Source organism: Microtus pennsylvanicus, chromosome 11 (genome assembly GCF_037038515.1).
Source record: "Microtus pennsylvanicus isolate mMicPen1 chromosome 11, mMicPen1.hap1, whole genome shotgun sequence".
Classification (NCBI taxonomy): Eukaryota; Metazoa; Chordata; class Mammalia; order Rodentia; family Cricetidae; genus Microtus; species Microtus pennsylvanicus.
The window spans coordinates 7,114,400-7,133,923 of record NC_134589.1 but is presented as its reverse complement, the minus strand read 5'-3'; the positions used below and the strand labels follow the sequence as shown (position 1 = coordinate 7,133,923).

Here is a 19,524-nt window from a genome sequence, read left to right as displayed (position 1 = left end):
TGCACAGATTCAGCATGCCCTTTCCTTAGGCGGGAGGTGTGAAATACATCTCATTTAATGATGACATGACCCATTATTGCTAACTTCTAGTTTGTGGCCATTAAAAGAAATATAAACCATTTAAGGACACCCAGAGAGATGCTTTCATGCTTCATTTATTCTGGATTGCCTGGGTTGGACCAAGTCATAAGTCTTAGAACAGGCAAGGGCATTGCCCCACCCCTTCATTTTATAGGTGAGTTTTGAATGACTGGCTACAAGCCACACCGTGAGCTAGAAATGTAATCGGTGACTAACTTGAAATGCTGGCGCCCGCCAGGAAGTATGCTTTAACACCAAATTAGATGGCTGAGACAACAGGATATATGGTCACTTCTTGTTTCCCTTGCTTGTGATAGAAATCTCTAAATTATTTGCCATTAATAATAATGTCCAGCCATTTAGAATGTGTTGTTGATATTGGCAATGCACTATCCCTTTGGGGCTTCAGATAGCAGTGAAGACGATTGTGTTCTGGTTTTGTTTTGGTCGCCACTGTAAGATACTGCAGTGATATTTCATTTGTGTTTTAATAAATAAAACTCGCCCAAAGATCAGAGAGTAACACAGCCACACTGGTCAGCCTTACAGACCAGGCAGTGGTGACACACGCCTTTAATCCCAGTAGCCACACTTGTTTGCCATAGAAACTGGATGGTAGTGGCGCACACATTTAATCCTAGCACTAGAGAATATAAGACGGGAGGAGACAGCTCTCAGTCTCATTCTGAGGATTTCTGGAGGCAGGATCGCCATTGTGGACTGAGGTAGAGGTAAGAGTCAGTGGCTGGCTACTTTGCTCTTCTGACCTTCAGACTGAGCCCCCAATATCTGTCTCTGGGATTTATTAATCATGCTACAAGATACCTTGACCAAGAGGAGCTTAAGGGAGAAAGAGTTTAGTTCACTTTATAAATCCAAATTATAGTCTATCATCGTGGGACAGTCAAGGCAGGAACTTCAAGCTGTTGGTCACATCACATCCGTAGTCAAGAGCAGAGAGCAAGGAATGCAAAAACGCTCGCTTGCTTGCATCCAGCTTGATTTCTTCACTCTTACACAGCTCAGGAGCCTCTCTGACTAGGGAATGGTGCCATCCACTGTGGGCTGAGTTTTCCCACATAAATTAATTTTAATAATCCACCACGTACGGGACAGTGAGCCAACCTGACATAGTCAATCCCTCATTGAAATACTCTACTCAGATAATCCTGGAGCTGACAAAACTAAAGAACACATAAAATGTCCTCAAGGTACTTTCATTCTCATTCAGTGGGGGAAGCATCAGCATATAGACAGAGCCATCACTTAGATACATAGTTTCAATGGGTTAAACATCAGACTATAGATAGCCATAACTTAGAAACATAGTTTCAGTGGGGGAAACATCAGACTATAGATAGCCATAACTTAGAAACATAGTTTCAGTGGGTGAAACATTAGACTATAGATAGCCATAACTTAGAAACATCAGACTTTAGATGTAGCCATCACTTAGATACATAGATTCTTCTCACTGGGCAAGGGTAGCTTGTTCTTTACCACTTTTAATTCTTGTCTCTGCTTGTGCCTGTTATTGTAACATACAAATGCATTTTATTGAGTACCCCATATCTTAAATTGCAGCTATCCTAAGATAGTAAAAGCATTCTATAAGGTTCGCATCTTTAAATTTATCAGTTTTTTGATTGTTTATTTACAAAACAATCAATCGGCGTTATCTAATTCCAAAATATTTCACTGTGCCCTAGTTCATATCCATAGGGAGTCACATGTCAATGTCTGCATCCTGACTCTATGGGTCTATCTGAATGTTTCATACAAATGCAATCAAACCATTGGTAGTCTTTGTATTTGGCTTACTTACTTAACATAATATTTTCAAAATTTATTCAATACTGCATTCTTTTCAATAGGTACATAATAGTCCATGGTATATCTATATAGCACCATATTCTATTCATCCTCTCATCTATTTATGGATGTTTGGGTTGTTTCAGTGTTTTGATTATGATGATCAATGCTTTGATTATGACATTTGTGTTCAGTTTTTTTTGTGTGTCTGTGAATGTCTATTTTTAGTTTTTTGAGTATGATTTGGCAACTCTGTGTTCGGTCACCTGAGGACTGCTCCCCTGCTTTCCAAGGATGTGCATCATTTGCTAGTCCCACCCAGGAATTTGTGAGGGTGCCAACTTTTCTCTCTCACTAACACTTGGTGTTCTTGCGTTATCTTCAAACAACTTCCCAATCTGATGGTTTATTTAATTTTCTGGTTGCCTTGACTACGCTCTTCAGTATGATGGTGAGTAAGTGTTGAGACTGGGTATCCTTGCTTTGTTACTGACCAGAAGTCATCTACCTTTCACCTACTAAGTGAAGGCGTAAGTCACAAACAATGCCACACCAGTTTGGAATTATGATTAATAGGGTGGTATTTATTTAAAGGGGAAAAAACTTACAGATCACCGTCCCAGACAACAGCCCTCTGCGCAACCAGGAAGGGAGTCTAGTCACCAGCAGAGCAGGAAGTGAAGAGAGAGAGGAGAGGGAAGTGGCCGCTTTTTTAAAGGGAGAGAGACCACGCCCCAATGGGCTGGTATCTCAGCAGCTATAGGCTGGAGGAGCGGGAGGAACTCCCGCAACAACTAAGTAAGTACATTCAATGCTCATTGAGGATTTTTTTCCCCCAAACAGTCCACACGTCAGATCAAGAACATCTTTTTTTTTTTTTAATTCTAGCTGGTGATGATGGCTGGCCAGTTACTTTTCCTGTATCAGTCAATACAGAGATGACCCTGTAGTTATATCCTTCAGCTGATGGCCAATCACATGGGTTTCATATGTTAAGGCATTTTTGTATGCCCGGGATAAGTCTCATATACCTCTGGTATCTGACCTTTGTATATATTGATGAATTGGTTTTGGCAGCACTTTGTTGAGGGTTTTAGCATCTATCTCACAGGGTTGTTGGTCTGCAAATTCCGTTTCTCTTGAAATCCTTGTCTTGTTTTCTATCAGGGTAATATTAGCCTCATAAAATGAGTGGTGAAGTGTTCTTTTATTTTTCCGAAGAGCTTAAGAAAGATTAGCGCTAATCCTTTTTTAAATGTTTGACAGCATTCATCCATGAAGTCAGCTGGTACTGGCTTTCCTTTGTAAGGTTTCTTTTTTCCCCCCAATGTAAAACTCTTTACTTGTCAGTCTACTTAGAAATTCTGTTTCTTCTCGACTCAGATGTTTCTGAAAGTTGGTAGATTCAAGACCTGTTTGTCACGTGATTTGAGAGCTACCCTTCGCATCTGCAGCAGCTGCTGTTGACGGTGTAAGATCGCCAGCTTGGTTTCAAATGGTGGAACTGTGAAACGAGGCCCCTTCCATTCTTTGGAGGCCGACTCTGCTGGTCCTCATCGGCATGCTTCCGTGAAACCAGCCCAGTTTCCCCAGCCCCACAATGTGCTTTCCTGCCATCCTGTGCTAGTTACTTTTCCTATACTGTTGCTGTGCTGACAGCATCATATGGAGGGTTGCCTGCTTAGGCTTTTTGTCAACCTGATTCAAGCTAGTGTCACTCGAGAAGGAGGAACCCCAACCGAGAAAATGCTCCCACCAGATGGGCCTGTGGGCAAGCCTGGCAGGGATTTTCTTGATTAATAATTGGTGTGGGAGGGCCCAGTTTATTGTGGGCGGGGCCCTCTTTGGAAGGTGAGGCCTAAGTTGTATCAGGGAGCAAGTCAGTAAGCAGTGATATTTCATGGTTTCTGCTTTCAGTTCCTGCCTTGAGTTCCTGCTTTGGCTTCCCTCAGTGGTCTGTGACCAAGGATTTGTAAGCCAAATAAATCCTTTCTTTTCCAAATTGCTTTTGATCATGGTGCTTTATAGCAGAAGAAGCTCTAGCTAAGACAGAGTTTACTGTGTCTCACAGTTCAGTTCAGTTCAGGATATAGCTGATCATGGTGGCGGGAACGTGAGGTAGACTGCAGTCAGTCAAGAAGTCAAGAGGTGAATCCTGATGTTCAGCTGACTTTCTCCTTTAAGAGGTTTGCATTTACTTACCTTCCTTCCTTTCTTCTTTCTTTCCTTCCTTCCTTCCTTCCTTTCCTTTCCCTTTTTCTTTGTTTTATTTCCTTTCTTTTTTCTTTCCTTCTTTCCCTTTCTTTCCTTTCCTTTCTTCTGTCTGCCTTTCTTTTACTTCCTTCTTTCTTTGCTTTTCTTCCTCCTTTTTTCTTTTTTCTTCTTTTCTTTCTTCTGTTTGTCTTCTCCTTCCTTCCTTTTTTCCTTCTTTTCTTTCTTCTGTCTTTTCATTCCTTCCTTTCTTCCTTCCTTCCCCTCTCCTTCCTTCCTTCCTTCCTTCCTTCCTTCCTTCCTTCCTTCCTTCCTTCCTTCCTTTCCCTTCCTTGTTTTCTTTTCTTTCCTTCCTTGTTTCTCCCTTGCTTCCTTTCTCTTTCCTTCCTTCCTCCTTTCTTCCCTCCCTCCCTCCCTTCCTCCCTCCTTTCCTTCCTTCCTTCCTTCCTTTCTTCCTTCCTTCCTTCCTTCTTTCCTTCCTTCCTTTCTGTGGGTACGGTGAGCACATGAAGGTCAGAGTTGGCTCCCTGCGGGGTCCAGGGATTGACCCAGGCTATCAGTCTTGGCAGTGCACACCATCTTTCTGGCCCATTGATACCTCCTTCTGTTTGATCTGGAATTCCTGCTCATGAGGTAGTTGCTCCGTATTCAGGGTGGGTCTTCCCACTCCAGTTAATCTTCTCTGAAATCACTCTCATAGATGTACTCAGAGGTATGACTCCTGGGTTGATTGTGCACAGCATCAAGTTGACTATTAACTTGACCATCTCAGGTGTGAAAGGATCCAGGACAATCCATCCTGTGCTTGGCATAGTATCTCCTTACGTAAGTGTTTATCTATGTGCTCTGTTGGCATCTGATAAGCATCTACTAGGTGTTGGGGCACCTCCAAGACTGGAGCTATGAAGTAGAGTAAAGCCAGAGACTCTGAAAGTTCCACTCTACTGGAGGTGGTGGTGGGGGGGAGAGAAACCAAATAGACAGCAGTTGTTAAAGGGCTGAAGACAGCTCTGCCCCACTATGTTACCTGAGGGATGGGCTCTGGCATTGGACAGGTAGAGTTCCAGAGTTAGATTGCTAGTTATCAGGGCAGGATGACAGCATCTGACTGGTGTGCGACCAAGGGGTGGGGGTCACCTGAGCCTATCTGTCCTCACCCCATTTCCAGTCTAGTTCTTAGGACAATTGCTTGAGGGAAGTTTATATGTGCAGAGTAAGATGCTTCTGAGACCCAGTGCTGGGTCTTCCAGCTTCTGATGCAGCAACTGCTCCCACTGGAGAAGGCTGAGCTTGTACCAGCCAGTGCTAAGGATAAGCGTGAAAGAGTGGTGAGGAGCAGGGCTCCATGAGGCTTCCATGCTCAGGAGGGTCTCTTCTCACAGGCAAGGAAGGAGTCAAATTCAGCTGAGCCTCCTCCAGCTCACAATCTTAGGAGATACATGTAGCACGAATTTAATTGGTCTTAATAATAAAAACCTGGTGTCAACTATGGGGACGAAAGCTGAAGGATCAGAGAAGCAGAGCGGCCAGACACTAGAGAGTTCTTACCTGTCTCCACGAATCCTCAGACTAAACGTTCTCTCTATTAAATCTAGCAGTCTGAGGGCAGTCTGGGGTTTCACAGAGATGGCAGCAGTCTGAAGCTCAGTCTGAGGATTAGCAGAGACAGGATCGCCCCTTTGTTCTGAGCATTGGTAGAGGTAAGAACTCTCTAGTGGCTGGCTGCTCTGCTTCTCTGATCCTTCTGCCTTAACCTCTATATCTGACTCCAGGGTTTTATTAAGACCAATTAACTTTGTGCTACAGGTACGTCAGAGTTGGAACCACTTTGCTTCCCCAGGAAGATAGCCTTCCCTTTGCGAAGAGAATGGAAAGCAAGAAGGAGCAAGATACACAGATACTAATGTTGCCACCCGTTAGTGCAGTTCCTCATGTCGTGGTGACCCCAACCATAAAATTATCTTCATTGCTAGTTCATGACTGTAATTTTGCTACTGTTATGAATCATAATGTAAATATCTATGTTTTCTGATGGCTTTAGGCAGCCCTGTGAAAGGGTTATTCGACAGCCCTCCCCGAGGGGTTGCGACCCCCAGGTTGAGAATCACTGGTCTAGGCAGAAGCCACGGCCCCATGGGTGTGTTTGGGGATCATAAGCACTCCTTCTAGCCTCCTGTTCTCGCCTCCTCTCTCCTTACAGGCCATCTTTGTGTGCCTCATGTAGACTCTTATCTTCCTCAGGGTTTTGTGGGACTTGGAGAAGGTGGACAGGCTATAGCTTATTCCTGTAACTCTGCTGTTGTCAGTGATGCTGCAGTCAATGTGGGTATGCAAGCATCTCTTGGATATGTTGACATTCAATATTATCTTGGCAAGGAGCTGAGCCCCGAGTCCTAAAGCTCCATGGCAGCCCTTCAATGCCATGGCTTAAGTGGCATTTACACCCTCTTCTGTGGATGGGATTAGCCTGAAGAATGTCTTGGCTTTGAATAGCGCTCTCTTCCTGGAATGGTTATGGCTGGACTCTTGTCTTCCCAAGGGCAGCAACTGAGTTGGAAATGAGACGGTCAAGACTTCTATTTAAATGCACTATTGGGTGACCTATATCTACTCTGGCTACTCAAGGATGCTAGCTGGTTCTACTGCAACAAGTGCCACTGAAACCATTGGATGCACTCTATCCTTCCCCTCCAAGGAAAGAAAATAAGTGTCCGTCAGGCCCTGGCATGTCCCAAGCCCCTTGATAATATGTGTTCTTCTCCTGGCAGCTTCATGTCCAGGGTACTGCTGTGGGGTGGGGGCTCAGACAGTGGTCTGTGAATAGAGAGCATCTGCTCTTGGTACCTCTTCCCCATCCTGTTCCGCCGTTACATTAGGTAACCAAACCACTGTCTTCAGACTGAGGACCTCACCCATCATGTGACCCATCGTGTGATAGATTATCAGGAAGATCTGGTGGTGTGCAGCTTTCTGGCATCAGGATGTTAGATGTGGATGGAGAGTATTATCGTCAGCGCTGGGCATGGAGCCCAGGGCTGGGCAGGAAGTGCCTCAACAACCTGGGGCTCTTTGTCTCTATGGGGCATCTACAGAGCAGCTGACTTCTGCTAAAAAGGCCAGAGGCTGATTCCTCATCCCAGGGAGACCTGCAGTGTGGCCATTCAGGCAGACTCCAGCTTTCTGGGTTAGCTAAGTTAGCTCGGGACTATCGGGTTGAACTGAAAGCCACTGTTTCCTACCTGGGGAGAAGTGGGGTGCCAGAGTGACCCTACTATCAGTTGTGATGCCCTAGCACTTTCAGGGTGCTGCTGCCTCTCTCTGGCCTTGAATGAGTCATTTGTCCTGCCGCACGCATGATTTCCCCAAGAACGAGCCTTCCCTCCTGTTTCTAGGCTGAAGGTCCTATTTACATTGCTTCTCCCTGCCCTGGGCTTGGATTGCATGAATGAAGGAGTGAGTGGGTAAAATGAATGAAAGCACAGCCATTAGTTTTCTGTCGTACCAGGAAGAGGCTCTGGCCTCTTTGTAGGTTTGTTCATGAGGCTAACCCCTTATTTCCCCATAGGGAAGACAGATTCTGTTCTGGCTTGACCTAGATCCTGCATCTGGCCTTCTCCTCCTTCCTCCCTGGACTTTCTTTTGCCGAGTGTCACCTCTCCAGCCCAGTTGTGGTTGTGGTTTGGCCACTGAGGAAGCAGATGAAATCTGCAGGTTTCAGCACTAGAGTTAAAGGCTGGTTCAGGCTTCTACTCAGGTGCAGGAAGCTGAATTTCTCCATCTCTCCAAGCCAGTGTGCTCATCTGTGGGGATGAGGGGCATTAGGGTAGGCAGATAGGCTTGGCAATACATGTTGGCCAGTGTTAGCTTCCTTTCTGCTACTCTTCCCTCCTTTCTCCTCTAGTCCCCCAAATTCCACGGTAAAGAAGAAATCGACCTTTGGGTGTTGAATGAATAAGTGGGGTGACTAATTCCAGAACCTCCAGAAAAACAAAGCCTCACTATTCCTGTGTTCCAAGGGGAGTGTATAATATGTGCCACCTCCTTTAGGAGTGGGAGGTGGTGGGAGTGGAGGGCGGCCTAGGCATTTGCCCAGCGCTGCTCACTCACGTCTGTGCATCTGAGCTGCACCCTGGAGGGGAAACAAATGAACTGAGGGAGAAAGGAGGGCACCTGAGGTGAATGACCCAGCTCCCATCTTTGATAATGTCTGCATTTAAAAGCTTCTTGCAACATCTGGGTGGGGCATCCCAAGGCATGACCATATTTCATTTAGCTTCCCTGAGAGAGGAAGAGGGTGTGGGTCCCACATCCTTCGTCTTCTGGGACCAGTATCCTGGGTGCCAGGTGAAAATGTAGGTCTCGGGCATGGCTGCCACACTCTCAGGAAAGGGTTGGTTTCATCATGTGTGTTCTGCTTCCTCTATCACCGCCTGCCTCCTGTCATCCCCCGAGATAAACACTCCTTTCCCTAATCGTTCTCCTGCCATCTGGTCCCTTCCACATCATCGTTTTACCTTATGTCCCTGTCTTCCCTTGGAGACCCAGGTTGGCTGGCCCTGGATGCCTTCTCTGACTACGTGATCCACTCAGCTCTCCAAGTCAGATGTGAGGGAGTGTGTGTGGGCCTGCCTGCATGGTTGGTCCCGTGTTCATCAACTTTGTAACTTATCTCTTCCTGGGAAAGCCTTTCTCAGCCGGAGCCTCTTTTTCCACTGTGTGGTGATTTAAATAGGAAGTGTCCCCCCACAGGCTCAGGCCTATGAAGATTTGGGCTCTGGTTAGTGGTGCTGCTTGGTGAGGTTTAGGAGGTGAGGCCATGTGTCACTGTGGCCAGGCTTTAAGAGTATAAGATGTGACCTCTCAGCTTCCTGCTTTGGTCCCTGTTGCTATGGTTACCCTGTCAGTATGTGCTCTCCCTCTGGAACCGTAAGCCCAAATGAACTCTTTCTTCCATAAATTGTTCTGCTCCTGGTATTTTATTACAGCAACAACAGAGCAAATAACGCATATTTACAAATTAGACTTAAGTCTTTTCTTGTTCTTACTGTACTGCACATGTATTTAATTTAGTCTCTTACCTATGTATTCTGACTCCCACACAAGGAAGGAGAACATACGTATCTTTATCATTATATCCCCAGCAATGAACACAGTACCAAAGTGCTTAGCACAGCAGATAGATGTGTGTTGAATGACTACAAGATTTCTGATTTTTCAGACAAAAAGGTACCTACTCTTGTTTTTCATGCAACCTCTAGAAAACACGATCTCTTTCATCCATGATTCTACAAACCACCAAAAGTATTAACTGGTACATTGATGGTAACCCATAGAAGTAGGGTAATATCCTCTATCAGCTTGGGCACTTTGCTGTGACATCCGGCTTTGGGATGGAGATTTGAGGTCATGACATCTGGAGATTCTGTACAACTTGGGGAATGAGTGGCTTTGTCTACTTCAAACGTATCACATATCTGTTCTTACTTTCTTAGCTATGTAGTCTTGTCAGTCAAGTTAAACCAGAAAAATGTTAACTGAATCTATTTTGAGGGGATTTTGAAAACAAGTAAATCTATGATCCAAGTGCATTTGACATCCACTGAAGGAGCCCCAGAGGCACATCTGCCTAAGCAATGGGGGAAAACAGGACATTATGAGCATCCAATGAGTGCAAAGGATGTCCTGGTAAGAGAGCCATCACTGGGGTGACAGAAAGGCCATGTCAGAAGATCGTGATGGACAGGTCTGGTGAAGTCTGAAGAACATTCCTGAGAGATGATAAGGGATCATCAGAATAAGAAATGGCAAGGACTTACCCTTGGGTGGGAATCATGAATGAAATCATGGAATCACACACCAGGCATCTCAGAACAAGCTTCCTAAAGACATCAAGTGGAAGAGAGAGAAAGAGAACAGGAGTGGGAAAAATATTTCTAAGTTTCCAGCTCTGATTTGAAAGAAAAGAAAAAAAAACGTAGTCTTGGCTAAGCAAGGGAAGAGGACACTCTTCAGTACAGAAAGCGAGAACAGACCAGAAAACCAAGCTCTGCACACGCGTAAATGCTTAACTAAGATTTGGGAAGAACTCCTTCTGAGCTTTTTGCCTTCCATGATTGAGACCTGAACATGTTGGAAAGGGATAAGAAGAGGTTAGAGAGAGCTGTGTCACGTTCTGTGACAGGAAAGGACTAGGCTCTGAACGGTGGGGAGACTCATGCTTCAGAGGGGCTGGACCCATCTGAAACTTGCTGGCTCAGGAATACTTGGTTGAATCACGGCCTCCCTCCCTACCCCCTAGACTAGCTCTCCATCTTTCTGGTTTTCAGTTATTTGAATCTCTGCATCAAGAATGCAAAACCCAGGAACTGACTTCCATTGACTCGCCCTCTCCTCCGGCTCACCTGCCAGGCCTCTTGGCTTGTGCAATTCTCCCTTTGATCTTTTTTTTTCCTATTCTGGACACCAGTGCCAAGTTCATCTGCATATTTTAATCAGCCAATATTCATATCCCAAGATCCGAGAGATTCGTGCAATGTGTGGCCCCAGGCCAGCCATGGACGCTGTTGAGTTTCCTCCATGGCAACCATGGCAACCAGTTTCTGAATGCTCTGCCTCTTTTGCTGGTCAGGAAGGTTCTCAGGGACACGCTTCTGGCAGAAAAGATGCTTCAGGGAGAGATGGAGGCTCCACTTAGCTAAAGCAAACACTCCGCCCAAGAGGTTTTGACTTGCAAAAGGTTTTGATTAGAGCTATATATGGGTTTATCCCGACTTGCAAAGTTAAAATAAATAAAACCCCATGTGCATCAGTAAACGCAGTCTGACCCTTGGAGTTTGGTGAAATTATGTCGGCCTTCTCTCTCCTCCTCTCTTCTCGTTCCTGCTTCCCCCCTCTTACCCTTCGTTCTCCATCTCTTCTGCCCCCTTCTTTTTCCTCTGCCCCCTTCCCTCTCCCTCCCCTTCCTCCCCCATCTCCCATCATTTCTTTTCCCTCCCAGTCTTTCTTTTCTCCTTCCCGTTTCTCTATCCCTTTCCCCTTTCATCCTCTTTCTTCTCCTCTCACCCCTTCCCATCCCTCTCTTTCCTGCTTGCTAGCTCGGTTACACTCTCTCCCTCCCCCTTGTCCTCTTCCTCGCCGCCCCTCCCTCATTTTCTTTGTAGTACTAGGGATTGCTCCCAGAGTCTGTGTATGCCAGGCAAACATTCCATCACTCGTGAGTTTTCATTTTAAATTTGGGATCTCATTAAGTTCTCCAAGCTGGTCTTGAACTCACTCTTTAGCCCATATTGGCTTTGAACTTGTGATTTCTCCACCTCAGCTTCCTGAGTAGCTAAGGCAATAGGCCTATGCCACCAGACCGAGGTGGAGCTTGTTTCTGTCTCCCTTCACCATGTACATATTATTATTGGTTCCCTGTAGTATTTACATACATTTTAGCCCGTTCTTACTTTCTAGCCCTCTAAGATGGTTGGGACTCTTTCTATATAGTTCTGCCTCTTGACCCAGATTCATCCTTTTTTTTTTTCAAGTCTCCCTGATACCTTAGGTAGGACAATAGAAAGGTACTTCCAGGTCCTGGGGTGTCATTGCATTTTGTCTTTCATAGTGGAGGGAGCAGAGAGATATTTGTGTGTGAATGCAGTGATCCATTATAAACATTTATTTGTGTGTGTGTGTGTGTGTGTGTTCGTATCTATTTGCAACCATAGCTAAGCACATTCTCATTGCTACACCTGCAAGTTTTTAAACAAGGACTATGAGACTCCAGCTTGCCTGGGTACAGTCTATCCCACAGCACTGAGGAGTACCATGGACACTGCTCTGCTCTTCCGAAGTCTTCAGGAGCTCATGCTGTCAGGGGCCAATTTAAAGCATCAAGGAATGGAGTGAAGGGAGCGTGCAGAAGAACCAGCAGCCAGGCAAATCCACCCAAGGCTCGGGGACCATTTTGAGAAGACAGCAAACCTGTCGCTGCCATGGCTACGTGAGTCTCTACTTTAGGAAAGATCTGGAGAAACTGGGCAGGTCCTTGTGGCCATGCTGAGGTCCTCTCCCTGGAGTTCTGTGCACTGCAGACCTAGGTGTGTGTGTGTGTGTGTGTGTGTGTGTGTGTGCAGTTTTCTGTGCTCTTGTCCAAGTTTTTCTGAAAGCCAGGGAGGGGGGGGCAATTGTGACTGTAAAATGGAAACAATGACCTAACCTCTCTGCACTGCCACCGGCAGTCTCTGGATGTCACTTGGCACCAGATAAACGCCAGGTAGCCAGGGCCAACTTAGAGCTTCCCTAGAGCCTGTGATTTCAGTGTGTGTGTGGGGAAGGGACAATTAGTTAGAGCATGGGTGGAAATTTAAATCTGGGCTTAGGGAAGACCTAGACATCACTCTCCTTACCTTCTCTCTTCTCAAACTCCATGTGGGGGCTTGAATGAGAAATCTCCTCCATAGAATCATGCATTTGAACACTTGGTCCCCACTGGTGGCACTTTTGTGTGTGTGTTAAGAAAATTTAGGAGATTTGGCCTTGCTGGAGAAAGCATATCACTGAGGGTGGTAATAGTCTTACCCCCACTTCCTGTTTTTTCTCTCGACTTCCTGTTTGTTGTTGAACTGGGGTTCAGCTAGTTTCCTGTTTTTGCCATGTCTACTGCCAAGCCATTCATTCCCCACCATGAGGACGCGATCCCTCTAGAACCATAAGCTAAAATCAATCTTTTCTTAAGTTGCTTTTGGTCTTGGTATTTTATCACAACAACAGAATAGTAACCAATATACCCATTGTTCTTGTCTAGAAGAACATATGTGTGTCCTGTGACTGTATATGAGTATACTTATTGGCTTTTTAGACAAGGTATCTCCCTGTAGCCCAGACCGCTCTCTCATGGTTAAGTCTTCTGAGTCTGGGGCTTACAGGTCAAAGCCACCACACCCCATTTTCTCTTGTCACGTTAAATATTTGTTCCTTGTCTCCAGAGTGACGGTTAGAGCTACAGAATGGAGGCTTACCTGTGGGAAGACCCATCTTCATTGTGGGCAGCACTGTTCCCTGGGCAGGGGTCCTGGACTGTCTATCAGTGGGAAAGGGTTGAGAAACAGCGTGCATTTGTTCCTCTGTTCCCTAGTTGTGATGTGCGCAGCTGCCTAGAGCTCCTGCCGCCTGTCTCTCCCACCACAATGGGCCGGACTGGAGAAGGGAGCTAAAACAAACAACAATGAAAACCAACAAAAAAACAAACAACGTTTCTTCTTCAAGCTACTTTTAAAAATCTTTATTATAAAAAATCCCTTAGAGAAAAAAAAATTAACATCACACCCACACGGCTGGAAAGATGGCTCACCAGTTAAGAGCACTGGCTGCTCTTCCAGAAGTTCTGAGTTCAATTCCAAGCACCCACATGGTGGCTCACAACCATCTATAACTGTAGTCCCATGGGATCCGATGCCTTCTTTTGGTGTGCAAATGTGCATGCAGACAAAATACCCATATACGTAAAATACATAAATAAATCAATCTTCAAAAAAAAAAAAACCCAAAGACTTAAAAAACCACACACACAGAAATAAAGCCGACTTGAAGTCTACTTAGCTGAATAAACTCCTGAACAGTTAGAGTAGGCATTCTGAATCGTGGAGATCCACAGTGGACCCGGTACTGCCACACTCCAGCATGTTTTTATGCACTTATCCACTACCAAAGATGAAAAATCTGTGACAGTGTTGGGACTAGGAAAGCACTTAGTTTCATATCCTCTTTCAGAGCTCGTGACCATTGCCTGCACTTAGTCCTTCCCCATCTCTTTGTATTAGGCCTGTCTTATTCTCTTTTCTTCATGGTACACCATTGTTGAATTATTTTAAGATGTGTTACGTTTGTTTATGCTGTGGAACATTTGTTTAATGATACAAAGATGTCTTGCATTCTTTTAGGTTGCATTTGTTTAACTCTGTGAAGCTGTGCTACTTCCCCGGTCTTAAACACCAGACTGGTCTAATAAAGAACTGAACGTCCAGGAACAAGGCTGGAGAAGGTATAGGTAGGGTTGGCAGGCAGAGAGAATAGAAGGGAGGAGAAATCTGGGAAGAAGGAATCAAGGAGCAAGAAAAGAAGGGGCCAGCACCCAGCTACACGGCCAGACATAGAATAAGAAGGAAAGAAAAGAGAAACAGAAATAGAGAAAGGTAAAAGTCCAGAGGCAAAAGGCAAAAGGGATAAGTTGAGGAAAGCTTACTAGAGACAAGCCAAGCTAAGGCCAGGCATTCACAATAAAGAATAAGTTTCTATGTACAATTTATTTGGGAACTGGGGCCCCAAAAGAGCCAAGAGTAAAAGAATACCAACTACATTATAGTGTGCCTGCATGTACATTTGTTTACATATAACATATATTATTGGCTAGGTTCCTCGTAAGAGGGACCTTTTTTTCTTTTCATTCTGAGATTGTGTGTCCTAATTTAACATTATACATTCTAAGTCCACCCGCTGTCCTGCATTTTTTAAAATTTCATTTTTTCTTAGAACTGAATAATACTCTATTTTATATGCATACCAAGCTTTCATTACCCATCATCTGTTGATGGACAACTAGGTCGATTCTGGTTCTTTGCTGTAGCCAATAAAATGGCAATAAAAACAGGGATGCAAATAACTCTACGGTAGGATGCGGAGTTCTCTGGGCATATACCCAGGAGTGAAGCAGCTGGATCGTATGCCAGCTCTGTTTCCAACTTTTCGAGAAGTCTCCAAACTGATGTCTACAATGGTTGTATTAATTTCCTCTCCCATCAACAAGGAATAGGGGCTTCTTTCCACATCCTCTCCAACATTCTCTCTCTCTCTCTCTCTCTCTCTCTCTCTCTCTCTCTCTCTCTCTCTCTCTCTCTCTCTCTCATTTGTTAAGATAGGGTTTCTTTGTGTAGCCCTATAGACCAGGCTGGCCTTGAACTCACAGATCAACTACCTCTGCCTCCCAGTCCTGGGATTACATGCCTGTGCTACCACTGATCACTCCAACATTTCTTATCAAACCTTTTGACAATGACCATCCTGACTGGGGCGAGCTGGTATCTCAGTTTTATTTTGCATTTCCCTGATGGCTCAGCATAGTGAACACTTAAAAAAAAACCCAGTTATTATTCATTTTTGCTTCTCCCTCCCTTCCTCCTTCGTTTGGTTCCCTTTCCTCTCTCCCTTTCTTTCCTCTTTCCCTCCTTCCTTCTCTCTCTTCTTTTCTTTCTTTTCTCTCTCACTCCTTCTACCCATCCCTCCAGCCTTCTTCTCCCCTCCAATCCTCTCTTTCCCTCCCCCCTCCCTTCATCTCCCCCCCCCCCGACCTATTCAGTTCTTGGGCCCTTTGTTGATTAGCACTTTTACCTCTTTGATATTCAATGTGTGCAATTATTTGTAAATTCTGGATATTAACCCCTTATCTCAAGGGTGTAGATTTTTTTTTTCATTTTGTGGGCTGTTTATTAACTCTGCAGATTCCTTTGCTGCCCAGAAGTTTTCATGTGGTCTCATTAGTTGATACTTGAGGTTAGTTCTTATGTTGTTGATGTTCAATTCAAAAAAGGTCTTGCTTGCTTCAGTATCTTGAAGGGTATCCTGTATGTTTTCTTCTAGAAGTTTCTGGTTATACATTAAGGTCTTTGATCAATTTGAATTGATTTTTGTATGAGGTCAAATATACAAATCTGATTTCACCCTACTGCAAGCAGAAATCCAGTTTTGCTGCCATTATTTGTTGAATAGGCTTACCTTTCCCCCAGTGTATGGTTTTGTCTTCTGTGTCAAAAATTGAATGATTGCTTAGTGCCAATTACTTTTGTTAGTCTTTTATCACAACATCGACTAAAGCAGCTTCCTCTCCAGAAGCTGAAATAAACTTCTCTCTCCCCTCAGTTGAGAGAAACGAAACAAGAACTGGATGAAATCTCAGCTTTGTCTGAGCCTTAAGGAGCAGGAAGACGGAACTACATCTCCCAGGATACCACTCGGCCAATCTATCCCCCCCCCCACCTTCTGACCGCGCCCCTCCCAGTCCGTCTTTATAAAAGGCAGAGCGGCCCGTGGCTGGCAGAGCAGTGCTGGCAGTGTGGGGTGCACACTGCGTCTGGGCGCCTCCAGGGCTTTCCTGCCTAGCTAGCGTCCTCCCTGTGACACCAGATCCCCGCGGACCTACAAACCCGAGCCCGCAATGGGATATTCTGGGTTCGGTCGGAGTCCCCGGTGGCCCTCGCCCGCAGCTCTGGCGTCGGTCCATTCCGGGGACCTCGCTGCAGCCGCCCGGGAGTCCCGGCTCATGATCTTCCCGCTACCCACGCGGGTCCTCAGCGCGGTGGCGGCGCTTTGGGGTCTGGATGAACAGGGGAGAAGCGGGTGGGGGCGCCGGATCCCCTAACGTGGATTATTTGGTGCTTATCAACTGGATTTAGAAGACCCGCGCGAGACCTCGTCCCCATCATCCACGGGTTATCGTTCCACCTCCCAGCTGCTTTCCCAACTGGAGGTAAGTTTCACTGCGGTGCGAGCTTGTGGATTTGATTTGCCTACTCATCGCTTGTGTTCCTTTTAGAAGGTTTCAGGATTGGAATTTTTGTACTAGTTGACCTCCCAGGGGTCATTTTAGCAACTCCTTTGCCTTCAAGTGGAACCTACCAGCTCAGATCTCTGTAGGCAGCGGCCGTTCTGGGTCATCGACCTCAGACGTGGCTAAGCCCTTGGTTATCCAGAGAGGGACCGAGACTTAGCGGAGGAAGCGCCAGCCTTCTTGGCACTTGCCTTTTCTCGGGGATGGTCCTTCGGGACCCTTTGCTTTGCTATGCCTCTCCAAGCAGCTGCCGATTGCACGCAGCGGGCTTCTGAGGCGCAGTGTTTGGAAGCACAGGGGCTAGGTAGAGGTGGGAGCGCTTGGTGGATATGGCATTATTTGGAAGAGTGGGGGCTGCTGTGGAGCTATTGGGGGGTGGATATTGGCCACCCTGCGAGCATGCTTTCTGAGTGGAAAGACGGATAAATTTGCTCCAGCGTGTACACCCGCTACCCTCCTCTGCCTTTTTGTGCAGCTTGTATCAGGACTTTTGGCTTTGGTTTTAAGAATAATTGTAAATGAAATGAATTTGTGCCCAATAGCCTTCTCCCCTCGTCCGTTTGTGATTGCGTTGTTCTGGGGAAGTTGGTACCTGTCACCATATAGCCCGAGAGTGGGTGTTTGTTGAATGAATGACCGAGCTACCCCACCCTAAATTATACCAGGTTCCTCTGTTTCTTTCTCTCTTTAGCTCTTACCCTTAATTCCAGAACCTTTCCCCGGATGTGGTTTCTTGGGGACACTTTCCCAACTATAGGATTCCCTCTCCCCTCCCCCACCCACCCCTATCAGCAGTCTTTAGACTTTCTTTTGGAATGTGTGTATGGTGATCAATTTCCCACCCAGAACCCCCTCCAACTTAGAAAGCTACCAAGCCAGGGATTGACTTTGGTAAGCGCCCAGGGTCCTGAGCTCTCAATCAGCACCTGCTCAGGGAGGGAGGGAGGGCTAGGCACCACAGCAAAAACAGAGCCATTTTTCAGAAAGAGGCATTTGTGAGTCCTGACTGTCCTGTAGAAGCTGGGCTCTGGCTCCATCCTGATCCTTGCACACTGCCCAGGATGGTTCCCCTGTGGCCATCCTTCCCCTGCCTGGTTCCCTGCCTCACCCTGACCCTAGGGGAAGCACTTTGAAAGCTTTCTAAATGACCGATGATCCACAGCATACCTCTTCCCCACCCACTCCCCCTTCTCTGTGTTACAGGAAACTACAGAAAGTTGCGTTTGGCAGAAAACCCTCCACTTGCCATAATGCTGGGAACCATGGTTCCCCACTGCAGTAGCCCACAATATTCACGACTTTGTTTCCTCCACATGCCTCCACCCGGGCCGTCATGACTCTAGTGTTACTATATTCGCCTGCAGCTGCCAAGCAGCCGTTTGCTTGGTAATCCAGCCTCCTGTTGGACGCTTAGGTATCTCCAAACTTACACACAACGATCATGTGCTGGTGAGGGTCCCTTAGTACGTCAGTATTTCTCTGCATTTGGGAGGATGTTCCTTGAGAAGGGTCTAGAAATTGTCTTCTTTAGGTCAGTTGGTCAAACTTCAGAAGGGCATTGTGAGTGGAAGACATTTCGGAGAGGCCTTAGAAGCCTCTCTCTCAGCTTTTCTTTTAGGGAGGGGACACAGGCACAGGGCACGAATCTAAAATAGGCAGCTGAGTGGATGCAAGGCTTGCTCCCTTCCAAAGAGTGGATCAGCACCGCCAGGGCAGGTCGCTGCAATTCTCCTTAAAAACGACGGTGGCAGCTGCTTCCGCGACACTAGATCCACACGTGCTAGGCAGCGTGAGTTAAGACGCCGCCTCTTCTTTAAAATTAACGTTTGAGTGTAGCATGGACCTAGGGTGGTATGAAAGTTGCAAATGCAGCCCCTTTTGCTAACTTTCCCCACATCTGTTAACATCTGGCACACACCTTGGTGCAGCCATCAGGCCCTATAGGACACTGACAAGGATCCGGGACTCTGACTTATTCACAGGCCTTGCGCGTTCCTCATGGATGTTCCTCCTTGGGCCCAGGATCTCCTCCTAAGCTCTAAGAAGTTGTCTTATAAACCGGAGGCTGAGGGAGCACAGCAGGTGGGCCTTTGATCCGAGAAGGCCTGATATTAAGAGGTCCCCTCTGCCTCCTATCCAAGTTCACTCTCCCATCCTGTCTGACAGCTGCCAAACAGGATCAAACCCCTCCTCCCCACCAAGGACCTCTTTGGAGGCCCTGACCCAAAATGGAAGAATTATCTCTCTCTGTCCCCCACTCCGCCAAACTTCTAGCAGCCATGTTGTTGAGTGAAAACTGGGTTCTTACCCAATCTGCCCTGACACGTTTCTGGAGGCAGGAGATGGATAACATCCGGTGTGCGTGAGAGGAGCTGCTGAGCAACCCACTCCATGGTTGAGAATCATGAGGTGCAGGGCTTGTGCAGGTGACTCACAACACAGGAGTGGCCGGTGTGTCAGGTCCCAGGCTGCAAACCTAGCTGAGGCTGCATTTCCTGGTCACCTGGGCAGAGCTCAAGGGACTGGCAGTCTGGCTCCCACCTCTGAATGGACAGGGAGTTCTGGGTAAGGGATTCCACCTTTCCATAAGAGATTTCTTCTTGGTGTGTAGGGAGCCAGCATGAAGGACCTTGGGGCTTTTGGGGTGAGGGGAGCCAGCTTGAAGCCTGACCAAAGGCCTTCACATACAAGAATGCATGCAAGAAGAGCGTTGGTTTTTGGCCATCTTTTTCTTTTCTCCCAGAAAGTCTCCCTGGCCCCCAGCTTACTTGCCCCTCAGGTATGCACCTGCCCCATCCTCTGGACAGAAACTCCATGAGTCTAAGCCTTAGACTCAC

General features: G+C 46.4%; 1 long non-coding RNA gene across 1 annotated transcript in view; it reads left to right on the top strand.

Annotated features, from left to right (window-relative positions):
• Positions 1-16,175: 16,175 nt before the first annotated feature.
• The window catches only part of LOC142859709 (uncharacterized), a 159,928-nt gene continuing 156,579 nt past the window's right edge, over positions 16,176-19,524 (top strand). The window contains exon 1 of the long non-coding RNA XR_012912234.1: positions 16,176-16,606. This is a non-coding gene — a long non-coding RNA (uncharacterized LOC142859709). The remainder of the gene's footprint in view (positions 16,607-19,524) is intronic.